This window comes from Sycon ciliatum, chromosome 2 (genome assembly GCF_964019385.1).
Source record: "Sycon ciliatum chromosome 2, ocSycCili1.1, whole genome shotgun sequence".
Classification (NCBI taxonomy): domain Eukaryota; kingdom Metazoa; phylum Porifera; class Calcarea; order Leucosolenida; family Sycettidae; genus Sycon; species Sycon ciliatum.
In genome coordinates, this window is record NC_088644.1 from 41,974,421 (window position 1) to 41,991,566 (window position 17,146).

The 17,146-nt window shown below is 45.3% G+C and overlaps 1 non-coding gene across 1 annotated transcript; it reads left to right on the forward strand.

Moving 5' to 3' along the window:
• Positions 1-854: 854 nt before the first annotated feature.
• On the forward strand, positions 855-927 carry Trnaf-gaa (transfer RNA phenylalanine (anticodon GAA)). The gene has a single exon. It is a non-coding gene; the product is annotated as a tRNA-Phe (tRNA).
• The last annotated feature ends 16,219 nt before the right edge of the window (positions 928-17,146 follow it).

Below are 17,146 nucleotides of genomic sequence, written 5' to 3' on the forward strand. Positions count from 1 at the left end.
CGAAGAACAGCACATGGCCAAGCTAAACACACACTGCACACTAATAATATCGGTTCAGACAGTGACTCTAGGAAGAGAAGCAAGGTGTGACTTCAACAAACACAGCAGGACAATGTTCTGTTCTGCCTGCAGAGGTTGGACTGCTGCGTGTGAGGATATAAACAAATTCTGCTTCGAAGTAGCACCTTGAAATGACGATCCGAATAGAACATATCATCAGAGTAAACATCAACACATATAAATATATTGACAAATGGGTGGCAATGGCAGATTGATACTTTCTGGTGGATACTGGCGCGTATGAGCAGTGGTGATACCGAGACCCTTGGTCGGTTGAGCTGCTCTTGCCCCGCCTCCACTGCTTCGGCTGCCAGCGCTATGTGTATCTCTGTGTGTTTTTGGCAGCGTTTGCACAATGATGGTTTGTGGCTATCTTGTAAAAGAAATACAGCTGCGTTCATTCCCTAGAATCTACCAGAAGTAGTCACTGGTAAATTCTGGAAAACGTTTCAGTGTCCGTTGGACGTTGGTTGTCGATTGCTTGTGTTTCTATCAATAATTACTACCGGTATTTTGTCTCCGACTAGAATACTATTATCATACAAAAAGTCGGCGTGGAGAAAGCAATTCAATTCTAGCAATCAAGAGTACAATCGATGCAGCCATTGATTCACAGCATTACCACCAAATAGTATCATTGCAATATTGTTTTGCTACGCTCAATGTCAATGCAAATGTCAGCTTCACCAATATCATTCATTACCCTAATGACACGCAGAGTAGCAATAAACTACATGTGCAAGCCTAATGTGCTCACTGTTGTACTCTGAAAACGGCATGATACAAACATATCAGCCGAAATAGCTCAGTTGGGAGAGCGTTAGACTGAAGATCTAAAGGTCCCTGGTTCAATCCCGGGTTTCGGCATTTCTTTTTTCTTTTTTGAAGCACGAAATAGTGGTTGCAACATCGTCGATGATTGTTAGGAAAGAGTTTGCTCTTATTAGAGAGGTTCCGGGGTACGATTTTCCGTGCCAAAATCCGTATGGGCGCTACGGATTTTTTCCAGGCGTGCTCCATACGATTTTTCGGCACGAGAATCCGTGTGGACTGGCTTTCATACGAACCATGCTTCGTATGGAGATTTTGCGTCATCGGGTGCAGAAAGATATTTCGCGTACAAATTTGGTACGAGAAACATCGATTTTTCGCGGGAAGTTTTGATCTCGGTACAAATTTTCAAAATAAAAAGGCATAGCGCGGGAATGTGACGTGTTTGCGATCGTAACCTAGGCAATGACGGCAAACACATAAGTTCCGTACCCCGGAACTTTTCACTGCTCGAAAACGACGTATAAAAAATCCGTAGAGCCTCCACGGATTTTGGCACGAAAAATCGTACTCCGGAACCTCCCTATTATTATTATTATTATTATTATTATTTATTCTTCTTTTACTAGGGAATTCCCAACAGGCGTCAGCGCCTTTTTACAGGGAACCCTAGGTATAATTTGATGGATGAGCGAAATTCAGCTGGTGAACTAGACATGCGGCAAGCCGGTGGAAGTGTATTCCACCTGGCAGCGCCCAAATAGGAAATTGCACTAAAGCCATATCGGGTGTTAGCGGGGGGCAGAACAAGAGCAGCAGAGACTTGGCCACGGGTGGTGGCTGCAGTGCGAGCACCATGGGCGCGCAAGGTAAAGCGGTCTCGCAGAAGAGGACTAGCAAGTCCATTCAGGCAGCGGTAAACAAATACATAGGTTTTGAAGTTGAGGCGTTTCTCAAGGGCGTACAAGTTAGTATGACTGTATAGAAGAGTGGTGGGAGTCATTCTATCCAACGAAAATATTCTCTTTAATGCTACGCGGCTGGCAGTAAGAAGCTTGTCATATAGGGTTTGTGATAAGCAATGAATATATGCAGTGCTGCCAAACTCAAATGTGGACTGAATGATCGATAAATAGAAAAGTCGTTTGCCAAAAATGCTGATATTCTGCTTTGCATGGACAAATGCTCCGACCTTCCTATTGACAGTTGCACATACTGCATCCACTTGGGTTGAGAAAGACAGATGTTCGTCAACCAGTATTCCTAAGTACCGAGCGTAAGCAGATGGGGCTATGGAAGTGCCCCGGCAGTTGACTGCGGTGCCAGGTGGCAGCTCCTTGCCCGGTCGCCTGAGCAGGACAAACTGAGTCTTGGACGGGTTCAACACCAGTCCCTTCTGATCTAGGTAGCGATCCAGAGCGGCAAGGTCAGCACTCAGCTGGGTTGTGATGGTCTGGATGGACTTGTGCCTGATATAGAGTGTGATATCATCGGCATAAAGTTGATTCAATGCATGTTGGAAGCACTGTGGTGCATCACGGGTGTAAATGCAAAATAGCAGTGGGCCGAGCACGGAGCCTTGTGGGACGCCTCTTGTGCAAGGGCGGGCCCCACCTAGCTCTTGTCCTACTCTTACTCGCTGGACGCGTCTGGTCAGGTAGCTTGCAAACCAGGCAAGTGCAGTGTCAGCAATGCCAAGCATCTTCAACTCGTCAATGAGCTCTTGATGCTTAACTCGGTCAAAAGCTTTGCTCATATCTGCAAACACTATGCCGCAGTACTCGTTGTTATCAAGGGCTTGGAGCCATTCGTCGATCACTAGCGCTAGGCAGTCCTCACACGAGCTGTTGGTACGGTAGGCAAATTGATTGTCAGGCACGTACATGATGTTGTGTAACTTGAAGAATGCAATCAGCTGCTCCAAGACAACTCGTTCTAATATCTTGCTGCATATGGGCAATAATGAGACTGGTCTGTAATTAGTAGAGCTTTCTGCATCGCCTGATTTGAAAACTGGGCTGACTGTGGCATTCTTGAAAATATCTGGTACGCACCCTGTGCTCAGAGATTTATTGATAATATCAGTGAGAGAAACTGCTATGGAATCACGACCATGCTTCAGTACGGCTGGTAAGACGTTGTCAGAGCCAGGTGACTTACTTGTGTTTGTTGCTTTGAGCAGTGTGGTGATGTGCGCCACAGTTACGGGTCGAAAATGGGACAGTCGAGCAGCAGTAGTTGGCTGTTGGGTGGCTGGGCGTAAACATATGTCAGCAGGCCGGCTTGGATCGTGCACTATGTTAGCAAATGTCTCTGTCAGACTACTGAGAGATGCAATTGGCTGATTTCTTACTTTCCGCCTGCCAGATAGACTGTTAAGAAGAGCCCACTGACCTCTAGGATTTAGTCGGAGTGCCGAGAACTGGTGCATCAGGAAACGGGATTTCAGTCTCCTACTCAGAAGCGTCCCCTCGCGTCTGACAGAACGATACTGTTGCTTAAGAACCATATTCCCAGGCTGCGAAAGGACTCTTCGATGCAGAGTAGTTCTGCGCTGCAGCAGTTTCCGTAACTCTGGTGTGGCCCACGGTTGAGGCTTAGGTTTGGGACAGAGGGGTAGTCTAACTTGTTTAGATGGAGCATGCGTATCAGTAACAGCAGCGATAGACGTTAGAAGATGGCAAGTTTGACTGTCCAATGTTGAAAATGAGGATGAGTCCTCGAGCATATCATTCAGGTCAGCATTAAACTGAGAGTAGTTGATAGTAGCTATTCCTGGTTTCCTCACAACCTTAGTTCTCTGGGTTGCTGGGGGCTTCCATTCCGGTATTACAATATCAAGGCGGACTAGGTGGTGATCAGTAAGATCTGACATGGGAATGATCATTGGATTGGGCAATGGAAAGGTAGTGTTCAACAGAGCCAGGTCAAGACACGTGTTTGACAGCGCTCTAGTTGGTGCGTGGACAATGTTCTGCAGCTGGTGCTCTGCACAAAGCTTAAGTAGATGATGATTATGATGTAGAGTCGGTTGTAAGATGTCCGTGTTCAAATCTCCCAGAACTAGCAGGTCAGAGCTGTCCACGAAAATGCCACCCAACTGGGCACTGTACTGCTCCCAGAATTCTGTACCAGAGCTCGGTGGGCGGTAGACTGAACTCACGAGGAGCTTACACGCATCTGGCTCCCGTGCAATGCGAACTGACACAAACAACGACTCCAGATGTGTGTTGGATGCGGGCATGATGAGACGAGCGCGGAGACTAGACATGACGTACAGGCACACACCTCCGCCCCTCAAGTTCCTGTCGTTCCGATATATCCGATATCCAGGGATGTTCAGCAGAGAATCTGATACTGAGCTGTCTAGCCAGGTTTCATTAATTGACATGATGTGAATTTTATTGGCATGCAGGATATGATGGATTTCATGAACTTTGTTTCGTAGACTGCAGATGTTTATATGAGCAACTTTGAGGACGGCACGGTTGTCTGGCTGGGGGTTCCCTGATATGTCCTATTGGGCAGACAGCAGATCCTGGATGGCATTGTCAGAGAGAGGCGTCCCTTTGTCATCCAATATGACGTCACAAGGCAGAGAGCACTTGACCTTTTCGGCTCGAAGTTGCTTATACTTCGGTAGTACTGCCTTCCGCTTCGTTTGCTGTTGTCGAGTGAGGTCGTTGTTGACGTACACATCATGTCCATTCACTTTCAGGCCAAGGCGATCCTTGTACGCTGACGCCTTGAGGCGCTTGTTTCCAAAGCGTACCCTGACAGGAGCTGGACCTGGCGCTGGAGTCTCATGTTCAGTAGCGCGTGGGCGCAAACGTTCGACTTCCAGCAGGTCAGAGGTCGAACATTTGAACAGAGTACTGCAATGCAGGGATAGGGTTTCATTCCATGATGCAGGCAGTCCTCGTACTATGACGCTGGTAGTACGGTTGGACCTCTCAACCTCCTCTGCAATGATGTCGGAGAGGTTGTATGGTTCGAGTTGAACTACCGGTCCTGCATTTGCCGTGTCAGAGGTCAATGGTGCACCAACTGGTCCGCCTTGCACTGCTGTATTGCTGGCGTCGTCTGTCAAAAACCGTACCGTGGCGGCAAGGTCCGTCTTTTCCCGCTCCAGATCACCAAGTCTTGTCTTCAGAGCTGTCACCTCCGTGGTTAGGTCTGCAACCTGTGTCACCAGGTTTGCCAGCCGTTCGTCTAACAACTCGGACATACACGTCCTAAATTCCTTCATCATGTCCACGGGGGCCTCATGATTTCCTGAAGACAACGAGGCACTGTACGAACCTCCTGTAGCTGTGCGCAGGGCAGCGGGAGGGGTGATTAGAGATCCTTAGCTAAAAAAACGCTAACGTAAACGCAAACCTTTCCGTACTTCGGATCGTTCAAGCTGACTTTTCCCTTAGCACAAAGTACGTTATAGTTGAGACGAAGTAGTCGTGACAACCATGGCGATATGAATTTTCGTGGAAACAGATGCGGGAAATTCAAAATTTTGAACCAGGGATTAGTTTGCTGTCGTTCCGAAAGAATACCTTGGCGAGGTCTTTTACTCTGGAATAGCAAAAGCACGGCGAACATGAGTTTTCGCTGTTCCCAGGTCCTTGGAAACCCTTTCCTAAACGCAGCACCGAAGACTGTAAGGGTTCTCCAGCTCCAGCACGTCTGGGAGAGGCCGATGAATTTCTTCCTCAGAAGTGCCGTGGAACTGGTCCTTTGTTTCCCAGATGGGATAGAGGGAGAAAGGCACGAAGCAGAGGACGCAGAAATTGTCAACTGAAAGGCAAAACTCGCCAAAAAGCTAAATGTCACAAGAGGAAGCAATCTCGACATCTCGATCTGCACGACGTGCTTTTTATCTCCCGCCAGTTACAAAACAATGCGAGTTTTTGCATTTTTTGCAGAATTTCCATAACGAACGTCGGCCCGTTATTTCGAGCTCTGTAACGTTTTTCCGTTATCCGATAACGTCTTTTGTCACGGCTGGGAGTGAGTACCGTAAAAGTTAGCGTTATCGTACTTTTGCTAAGGATGTCTATTGCCTTCCTTCGACGTGACTCCAAAGCGGTGGGGGTGCCTGAACCGCGGCTTAGGTTAGAACTACCTTTTGCAGACATATTTGCAGCCATACTACATACGTATACACTTCTCTAACTAACTACTACCTACATGTATTTTGACACTGGCGGAATAGTGCGCCTCCAGTGTGGGGAGAAAACTCTTTTTTGAAGCTTACATACATGTATGCATACATGGATGCAGCTAATGAGGTTAGCCCCCTTGTCGGGCATTGGTTGTGAGACTTACCACCTCACCCTCGCCGTTAGGCGCTGCATTGGTATCAGCGGATCAGCACTCTCATGGTTTAAATCCTACCTTTCTGGCAGAGCCCAGCGGGTCCTCAGGTGCGGTGAGGTCTCTCCATTTCTACCTGTCACTCGTGGGGTCCCGCAAGGCAGTGTCTTGGGCCCAACTCTGTTTAACATCTATGTTCGCCGCCTTCCTGCAACTGCTGACACATCCGGGACGAAATTGCTCGCTTTTGCGGACGACAAAACGGTGTACGCATCCTGTCCGACGGCAACTGACGCTGCAGATTTAGTTTCCCACACGTTATCAGCACTCGCTACTGATCTTCAGCAACTTGGCCTGACTATCAATGAGAATAAGACTGTTGTAATGTTCATCGCTCCCAAGCGCTCGCCGGTCTGTCCCACGCCCACTATCTGTATCGATGGTAAAGTGCTGACAGAAGTGTCCAGTGCTCGCTGTCTGGGGGTTGTAATTGACAACAAGCTCTCGTTCACACCTCATTGTGATAAGCTTGTTGCCAAGGTGTCACGCAAAATTGGTGCTCTACGGCGTTCTTTTCGTCAACTGTCCCCGTGCGCTTGTCGCCTTTATGTGCTATGCGTAATTCAATCTGATCTAGAATTTGCATTTCAATCGTTCTTACCCTGCTTATCTGCAAAAGACCGTGGGCGCCTATTTGCTGTTCACCGTCGTGCGATCCGAGCTGCCTGTGGTGCCCATTACTGTGCTGACGTGGACCCCCTTTACCACTCTCTTAAGCTATGTCCTCTGGACCACCGTTTCTTACAGTTGTTCATTAAATTTATCTTTCAGTGTAAAGTAGCTCGCCCGGTTGCCAGTTTAGATTCTCTATTTTGTAGGCACAGTACACCTGCTTACACCACTCGCGGCTCTTCTGAAATAATCTTTCGTTATGCCGATATAAGACTGCATGCGGGTATCGCTCATTGTCTAGTAGGATTGCTTTACTTTGGAATGCTCTGCCCTTCGAAATGAAGTCTTGCAATACGTCTTCTGCATTTAACGCCCATCTTGTCTGCCTTCTTAATGACGGGCCACAATGTACCCGGTTAAAACAGCTCCTTTTTGAAAATGTTTTCGATGAGTGATGTGTCGCTTTGTTTTGCTCTAATTGGTGCTTTTCTCCAATGTCATGCAGTCGTATTTATTCAGCTTTTATTTCTTGTGTACTTGCATACTGGTATTAGTTTAGTCCCACAACCTGCGATAAAATGATCCGCTGTAGCACCTACTCCACTTTTATGTTTATGTATCTATGTCATTCGGATCTTCCCAAGTTGTACAATGTACTGTTGAGATGCCGAATTCAAATAAATCAATACCATACCAATACCATACCATCTGCCACACTGGTAGCACAGGCATGGTGGTGGCCTGGCACATGCGAAACTTCCTAAGCTGGTTGTGTTTCTCAACGCAATTGTATAGCTGGTGGTAACGCGGACGTGCAAACTTTACTACTTAAATACATGTATACTAGGAAACAGTTTGCTTGTTTGAACTGTGTAGAGTTTGAAGTGAGTTTGTTTGTCTATTCGTTGTTATTTTTTCAATCTGTTTCAGCATCTCGAGCCGCAATGGGTGCCCCAGGTGTGAGGTACGTGTATATGAGTGAGTTTATCAAGGTAGTTCGCTTTTTCTCTTTTCTTTTTCTGGTTCTCCTACCTTATGACCCATTTGGCACTCCTCCGACCAGAATGGGTATGGGATATACACAAAGGCAGAAAAGAACAGAGACAGCCGGCTAGGTCATTGTTGTGACGCTGCGTTTCATGCACATAGCAAAGCTAAGGCAATCCTCAGGCAACTGATAACCTGTACATCATCTTGGTCCAAATTTATACCCAGGCAGGTAGCTAAAACAGGACGCGCAAAGTGAGTAAAGCGCGCAAAAGCAGGTGGCATAGCGCGCAAAGGTGGCAAAAGCGCGACATGTCAAATATCGTACTGGTCTCGTCATCGTCCAGTAACAATCGACATTCTTTGTTCCGTTAGGACTGTGGCTTTTGCTCGTTTTCGTTGCGCTTGCCTTCCCCTCTTTGGTCTTTTCATAACCTTGAACCTTCCAAGTTGGAAGGCTGTCGGTTAGCGCTACGGAGATGTGTTGAAGCTAGGTGTCAGGACGTCGAATGTCTCAGTACTCTTGTCAGTTTTATGCCTAGTTATTGCACTTTCTGACTGTATATAGTATCCAGTTACAGTGATGGAGAGTTACTCTTAACTCGTATCCATATGTCCTTTTCCTTTCTACATTTATTTATGGCTCAACATCTGAGTTTCAAATTGCACACCTGATGAGCCGTCACGAACCATACGGCGAAACGTACGTCGTGTGAAACAACTTGTTTTGTAGTCAACTAGTCCATCACAATGTCATGCATGAGGAGTACTGTAAGAGTTTGGATTTCGGCTTGTACAATTCGTTTTCGCAAAGCTTCCCCTTTCTTTACTTATCTTTGATATTTATGACCCACCCAAGTTGGGTGGTGTGCTGCTTTGCTGCTTCGAATTGTAGTTAGACCGCTTTGTCAAATATCGTACTGGTCTCGTCATCGTCCAGTAACAATCGATATTCTTTGTTCCGTTAGGACTGTGGCTTTTGCTCGTTTTCGTTGCGCTTGCCTTCCCCTCTTTGGTCTTTTCATAACCTTGAACCTTCCAAGTTGGAAGGCTGTCGGTTAGCGCTACGGAGTTGTGTTGAAGCTAGGTGTCAGGACGTCGAATGTCTCAGTACTCTTGTCAGTTGTGTGCCTAGTTATTGCACTTTCTGACTGTATATAGTATCCAGTTACAGTGATGGAGAGTTACTATTAACTCGTATCCATATGTCCTTTTCCTTTCTACATTTATTTATGGCTCAACATCTGAGTTTCAAGTTGCACACCTGATGAGCCGTCACGAGCCATACGGCGAAACGTACGTCGTGTGAAACAACTTGTTTTGTAGTCAATTAGTCCATCACAATGTCATGCATGAGGAGTACTGTAAGAGTTTGGCTTTCGGCTTGTACAATTCGTTTTCGCAAAGCTTCCCCTTTCTTTACTTATCTTTGATATTTATGACCCACCCAAGTTGGGTAGTGTGCTGCTTTGCTGCTTCGAATTGTAGTTAGACCGCTTTGTCAAATATCGTACTGGTCTCGTCATCGTCCAGTAACAAACGACGTTCTTTGTTCCGTTAGGACTGTGGCTTTTGCTCGTTTTCGTTGCGCTTGCCTTCCCCTCTTTGGTCTTTTCATAACCTTCAGCCTTCCAAGTTGGAAGGCTGTCGGTTAGCGCTACGGAGTTGTGTTGAACCTAGGTGTCAGGACGTCGAATGTCTCAGTACTCTTGTCAGTTTTGTGCCTACTGTAGTAGTTATTGCACTTTCTGACTGTATAATTATAGTATCCAGTTACAGTGATGGAGAGTTACTCTTAAAGGGGAAGTTAAGGCAAAAATTAAAATTTCACCAGTTGTAGTCTTCGGGGTGCTGAGTCGAATGGTCGTGGTCCGAGAAAGCTGAGACGCTCCCTTCCTACTTGAATCCCAATCGAACTCGCGCACTTCCACCGAAACTGGGTGACTGCGCCCTACTAGATGGGGATTTGTATGCAAAATGTCACTAAAAGCGCCATTTCGTTCTTATAAAAGCACGGATGACTGCGATTGGCCCTTATGTTGTAGTCTTTTGGACGCTGAGTCAACTGGTTTTGGTCCGAAAAGGCTGCGATGCAGCGTTCCTCCTTTATTCCCAATCGAACGTGGTTGAACAAGCGGTCACGTGCTCCTGGGTGCCCAAATCACCTGGTCACCACGCCAGCAGGCGACAACTTTCACACCAAGATTCAACTCGAGGTCAACTCGAGTGACAGGACTGTACCCAAAAAAGGTCAAACAGGCTAGTAAGTTGTACCCTGCAGGCACGGTGACCAGGTGACTGGTGTACGCAGCAGCACGTGACCACTTGTTTGACCATGTTCGATTGGGAATAAAGGAGGAACGCTGCTTCGCAGCCTTTTCGGACCAAAACCAGTCGACTCAGCGTCCAAAGGACTACAACATATGGGCCAATCGCGGTCATCCGTGCTTTTATAAGAACGAAATGGCGCTTTTAGTGACATTTTGCATACAAATCCCCATCTAGTAGGGCGCAGTCACCCAGTTTCGGTGGAAGTGCGCGAGTTCGATTGGGATTCAAGTAGGAAGGAAGCGTCTCAGCTTCCTCGGACCAAGACCATTCGACTCAGCACCCCGAAGACTACAACTGGTGAAATTTTAATTTTTGCCTTAACTTCCCCTTTAACTCGTATGCATATGTCCTTTTCCTTTCTACAATAATAATAATAATTTGAAACTCGGTTGTTGAGCCATAAATAAATGTAGAAAGGAAAAGGACATAAGGATACGAGTTTAAGAGTAACTCTCCATCACTGTAACTGGATACTATATACAGTCAGAAAGTGCAATAACTAGGCACACAACTGACAAGAGTACTGAGACATTCGACGTCCTGACACCTAGCTTCAACACATCTCCGTAGCGCTAACCGACAGCCTTCCAACTTGGAAGGTTCAAGGTTATGAAAAGACCAAAGAGGGGAAGGCAAGCGCAACGAAAACGAGCAAAAGCTACAGTCCCAACGGAACAAAGAATGTCGATTGTTGCTGGACGATGACGAGACCAGTACGATATTTGACAAAGCGGTCTAACTACAACTACAATTCGAAGCAGCAAAGCAGCACACCACCCAACTTGGGTGGGTCACAAATATCAAAGATAAGTAAAGAAAGGGGAAGCTTTGCGCAAACGAATTGTACAACTACAAGCCGAAAGCCAAACTCCTACAGTACTCCTCATGCATGACATTATGATGGACTAGTTGACTACAAAACAAGTTGTTTCACACGACGTAGATCTACGTTTCGCCGTATGGTTCGTGACGGCTCATCAGGTGTGCAATTTCAACATCCGAGTTTCAAATTGCACACCTGATGAGCCGTCACGAACCATACGGCGAAACGTACGTCGTGTGAAACAACTTGTTTTGTAGTCAACTAGTCCATCATAATGTCATGCATGAGGAGTACTGTAAGAGTTTGGCTTTCGGCTTGTACAATTCGTTTTCGCAAAGCTTCCCCTTTCTTTACTTATCTTTGATATTAAATTTTATGACCCACCCAAGTTGGGTGGTGTGCTGCTTTGCTGCTTCGAATTGTAGTTAGACCGCTTTGTCAAATATCGTACTGGTCTCGTCATCGTCCAGTAACAATCGACATTCTTTGTTCCGTTGGAATGTAGCTTTTGCTCGTTTTCGTTGCGCTTGCCTTCCCCTCTTTGGTCTTTCCATAACCTTGAACCTTCCAAGTTGGAAGGCTGTCGGTTAGCGCTACGGAGATGTGTTGAAGCTAGGTGTCAGGACGTCGAATGTCTCAGTACTCTTGTTAGTTGCGTGCCTAGTTATTGCACTTTCTGACTGTATAATTATAGTATCCAGTTACAGTGATGGAGAGTTACTCTTAACTCGTATCCTTATGTCCTTTTCCTTTCTACATTTATTTATGGCTCAACATCCGAGTTTCAAATTGCACACCTGATGAGCCGTCACGAACCATACGGCGAAACGTACGTCGTGTGAAACAACTTGTTTTGTAATCAACTAGTCCATCACAATGTCATCCATGAGGAGTACTGTAGGAGGTTGGCTTTCGGCTTGTACAATTCGTTTTCGCAAAGCTTCCCCTTTACCTTACTTATCTTTGATATTATATTTTATGACCCACCCAAGTTGGGTGGTGTGCTGCTTTGCTGCTTCGAATTGTAGTTAGACCGCTTTGTCAAATATCGTACTGGTCTCGTCATCGTCCAGTAACAATCGACATTCTTTGTTCCGTTGGGACTGTAGCTTTTGCTCGTTTTCGTTGCGCTTGCCTTCCCCTCTTTGGTCTTTCCATTACCTTGAACCTTCCAAGTTGGAAGGCTGTCGGTTAGCGCTACGGGGATGTGTTGAAGCTAGGTGTCAGGACGTCGAATGTCTCAGTACTCTTGTCAGTTGTGTGCCTAGTTATTGCACTTTCTGACTGTATATAGTATCCAGTTACAGTGATGGAGAGTTACTCTTAACTCGTATGCTTATGTCCTTTTCCTTTCTACAATAATTATAATAATAATAATACGAAGCAGTGGTTGCGACTTCGGCGATAATTTGTAAGAAAGGGTTTGCTCAAGTAAAGTCGGCGGAATAGCGCGAGCTCCGGTGTGGGGAGCAAACCCTTTCTTTATAATAATAATAATAAAAATAAGTGAGGCCGACACACCCGAACAACATAGGTTCGAGAACAGTTACATGACAAATTGTACAGTTACACAGGAGGATGTACCCAGTGTACTGACAGTGCTCAACACCGCAGTTACATGTATATGCCAGCACGTTTTCGTCCTATGGTTCTTCAGTGAATTTTCCTCGACACTGAATTTGAAAAAATTAATAATGGTAATGATATTGACACGAGTGCAAACCAGATGCACATATATTTATAATGTAAGTTGGTGATGAAGTACCAGTGCACGTGATAATGAGCTCGAATCTAGGAGTCGCTGTACTCTTCAGAGTTCGGTTTTCGCGACCAGTGCTTATAACCTGGAGTGGCAGAACATTTCATGCAAGTATTTAGAAATGGAACAACTCGGGTAGATATGCTGCTAACATGTTGCATGTGGCTTAAAATTTAATGCATTGCTAATTAAGCGCTACCTCATTAATGGTCACGCTTGAAATATGTAAATGTTCTGTCCGATTCATCATCAGGGTGTTTCTGTACTTGTGTGAGAGTCAGTACATGTATTTCAATCACCTGCATTGTACTAACTCCATATCGATTTAGTCAACGAAGAGGTATCCGTTGACAAACGTGCTTGCCTCCAACACACCATTTGTTTTGTTTACTTTCACTTGGTCCTTCTTCAGAGGCTCTTCAAAGTACATGTCTTGTTGCTAAGGGTATCGGGCAACGTTCCTGTCACGAGGACTATCTATTACAATAAGAAGGAAATCAGACACAACCATGAAAACATCGCACTTAATAATTAGTGTTATGTTGTACAAGTACTAGTAAGGCCATGGTAAAAAATATCTTTGATTCTCAAGTACGCGCGCACCGATTTTTGGCGGCGCACCGACGATTTTTTTTATTTCTATGCATGCATATGCGCACATGAAAACGGTCAATGCGAAAGGCATGAATCAGGGAGTAGTAAAATACCGGTATTTTTCTACTCCCTGGCCTGAATAATAAAAATAATTATATGAACCTGTGACGTACATATGTGTGACCCTATCTTTGGAAATAAAAAAATTGGGGGAAATAAAATAAAAAATCGCTCGCTCGCACCGATTTTCACAGGCTCATGACCTGAGATTCATTGCATTCCCAACTCATCACAACCACGCGCTCTTCAGCCGAACCATACAGACACCAGCAAGGACACTTCCGTTGAGAGATAATGTTGCTCCACGCCTCTAGACAGCTGTTTCGCTCCCTGTCGGAGCTCATCAGTAGAGGATGATAATGATGATAATGGAGGAATGATCATTCTTATACACCAGAAATGGCGCAAGTGCGCGCTTTCCACATAATGGCATATGCAAGCTGCTAAAATGGTAAAGTGTGAGAACAGCGTTGTCGCGTTGGGGGATCTCGGCGGTGAGTCTCGCCTCGCCTGCATACATGGACATTGCAACATCATAATAATAAACAACATACATGTACTTTCCATTGGCATCAGTATTCCGAGTAAGATTTTCGTCGCTTGTGTGCATGGTGTGTTTCTCCACCAATGAGCGCGTACTATGATTATTTATCGCTGTTCTCACACTTTACCATTTTAGCAGCTTGCATAATGCCATTGATATATGTGGAAAGCGCGCACTTGCGCCATTTCTGGTGTATAAGAATGATCATTCCTCCATTATCATCATTATCATCCTCTACTGATGAGCTCCGACAGGGAGCGAAACAGCTGTCTAGAGGCGTGGAGCAACATTATCTCTCAACGGAAGTGTCCTTGCTGGTGTCTGTATAGTTCGGCTGAAGAGCGCGTGGTTGTGATGAGTTGGGAATGCAATGAATTGAAAATATGGCCGAAAGCTCTGTCGCAATATTTAGTTCATGACCTGAGAATCAACTTTATTTTTTACCATGGCCTAATCGTTTCGTTTCGACCATTGTAACCGCTAGCAGAGATTATCTGGGGACTGGTTATATTTACAATACTTGTTGTATTGTATTGTATTTTATTATTTTACTTGGGCATTCCCAACAGACCCTAAGGTCTTCTTACAGGGTGCCCAAGATGAATGAAATTGTTAAGTTCCTGGCGAAATGAATTGGGGCTGCTTACATGTATGTACTGTTGTGTTGCACGATGTTCTCATGTATCAAGTCTGGCGCCGAATTGAGTAAATTAATCTATTACCCGTACATATGATAAAGTTTCGAAGCCTGAAGAGAACTTATTGACTGGTCGCTGTTGGTATGACGACTACACCATGGCTTAGTGGTACAGCACGGCTGAGCCCAGTCCTGGCGGTGACAGTAAATTCTGTTATCCAGACACTCCATAATCAACTCCCTCCACCTTATTAATACATAGACGTACACAAGGACCGATGTCAAGTGAAATGGTGAGAAATCCACCTCCACTTTGGTTTGTCACATGTAAACTGTAACAACGAAAACAAGGTCCATGTCAGTCCACAACACAACATTTTTAACCGTATGATCCTCGAACGATATTTACCGCATTCACTATCTGTTGCAAACCACCTGTTCTCAATTGGGAAAGGCCTTCGCGCTTATGGCATTGTATTCGTCGCAATGTTGTCTTTCGACTCCGCCGTACCGCTGATGTTGCTGCATGGCATACGCTATTATTATGCGTTGTGTGCGTTTTGCTGTATACGCTGTTATGTCCAGTTTTATATGCTTATGTTTTGCATGTACGCTGTTTTGCATGCTATAAATAGCTGGTGTTATTAGTGTTCATTGTTAATTATTCGATGAAGTGAAATATACTGTCTAAAGGAAAAGTGTTGTCCTCGTGCCGTGTGGTCGTACGATCCTGACAATTTAGAGAATCTTAGAGGGTTCACAACACTATCCAAAGTACTAGTATCCTGCAGAAAGGCTGCAGAGAGGTGTCCAGCGCAGCCGTGTGTACAAACCCGTGCAGTGTCTCCAGACATACATATACATACACGTGTGCATGTACTGACAATTACAATCTTCAACAGTGGAGTCTCGTTTAAGGGATATGGGAATTGGTAAGAATGGTAACGATCACGGAAATATTGTGATGGCAGAGAGTGTACCTGAATATCCTGTACCTAAGTTTACCTTCTGTAATCTCACTCCGCACCACTTACATCTACATGTACCATGTTACCTGGTCTCACTCCGCACCACTACGAAATGTTCGAATGGATCAATGTCATGAATGTAATATTTCATCTGCTGTATACCACTGCACTGTTTATCCGAACCCAGAACCTCCGATTTGCATTGTGTTTCCGTCACCAAGGCGGACAAAGTAAGGCCGGAACAAGGTCAATAACATTGAAACGCTCCCTAAACAGTGAGCAGGTTGAAATTTGAACACCTGCATGTATCAGAATCGCTACTAAAATAATATGTCACGCAACCGTTTTATTGATTCGGAACAAATGTAGTGATAACTTGTTGTTGGACAAAGGAACTTTAAATGAACAAGTCATCACTCCATTTGTTCTGAATCAATAAACCGCCACGTGACATGTCGATTCAGCTGGTACTGTTAATAGCCATTCTGAAACTATTGTCTCCCAGCCATCTGCATTCATGTTATGCTAATTCCCTACCGATGTCGAGACACTGAAGAGGCATGGGGTGACAACTGTGGCGAAACCAACTCGATACTCGCAGCACTATTGTGAGGGTGTGTCGGAAACTTGCACTCATATTGTTTAGGGAATTTCTCTCAACATCGCCTGCTTATTCCAGTTTTAAAGAGTCCTTGACAACGTCTTGGTCGATGGGACATTTTAGAGAAAGGGGGGGGGGGGCGAAACAACTTTGAAAAAAACATTGCCACCGCTTCGCCAGTGTTCTGTGTGTTTTGTGTCTTGTGCGAGAGTCGATACATGCAAACTTTACTTCCATCAAGACGTGATGGCAGTTACGTGTCGATGTAGAGACATTGAAGAAGCTTCAGATGAAACCCGCGTTTCTAGCCTATAGTCTTCTGCCACTCCGATGGTTTGTTCTAGTGTTTACTGTCACTTCAACGATTTCCGGAGGCTCGCGAAAGTGTATGCCTCTAGACATGTAGAGTGCAGCTTCCCTGTCATGGAGACTGTCCATGGTAATAGGAAGGTAATTTGGCACAACCATGAAAACATAGCAGTATGTACATTGTAGGTAATTGGTTCGTTCCAAAATGTTTGACACTGGCAATGAGATTCTGTAGGTTCTGAATTTGAAGTATTGCTGGTTCTCGTGTTGCATTTCGCGATGTTCCCAGTTATCAAGTATGGGGCCGATCCGACAGGGAGGACGCGAGCTGTATTTATTGTTATACATGTGCAACAGACACGTACACTTAGACTAAAGGTTGTGGAGACGTCCAGTCCAATTGTGAAATGTCCACCTCCACCTTGGTTTGCCATATGAAAACTGTAGCAATGAACACAAGGTCCATGTCAGTCCACCATAGAACACTTGTTAACCATAAGATCCCTCGAAAGACTCCTGCAACGTCCTTCACCCACATCGTGCAGAAGGGTTGCAGAGAGGCGTCCAGCCGCAGTCGTGTGCACAAACCACCGCAGTTTCTCCGGACATATTATCTTTAATAGTGTCATCTGTTTCACGAATAATTATGGTTCCTACCGGAAATGTTGTGGATCTTGTGATGGTAGGGAAATGGGCCGGGTCATCTAATATCTACCGGGA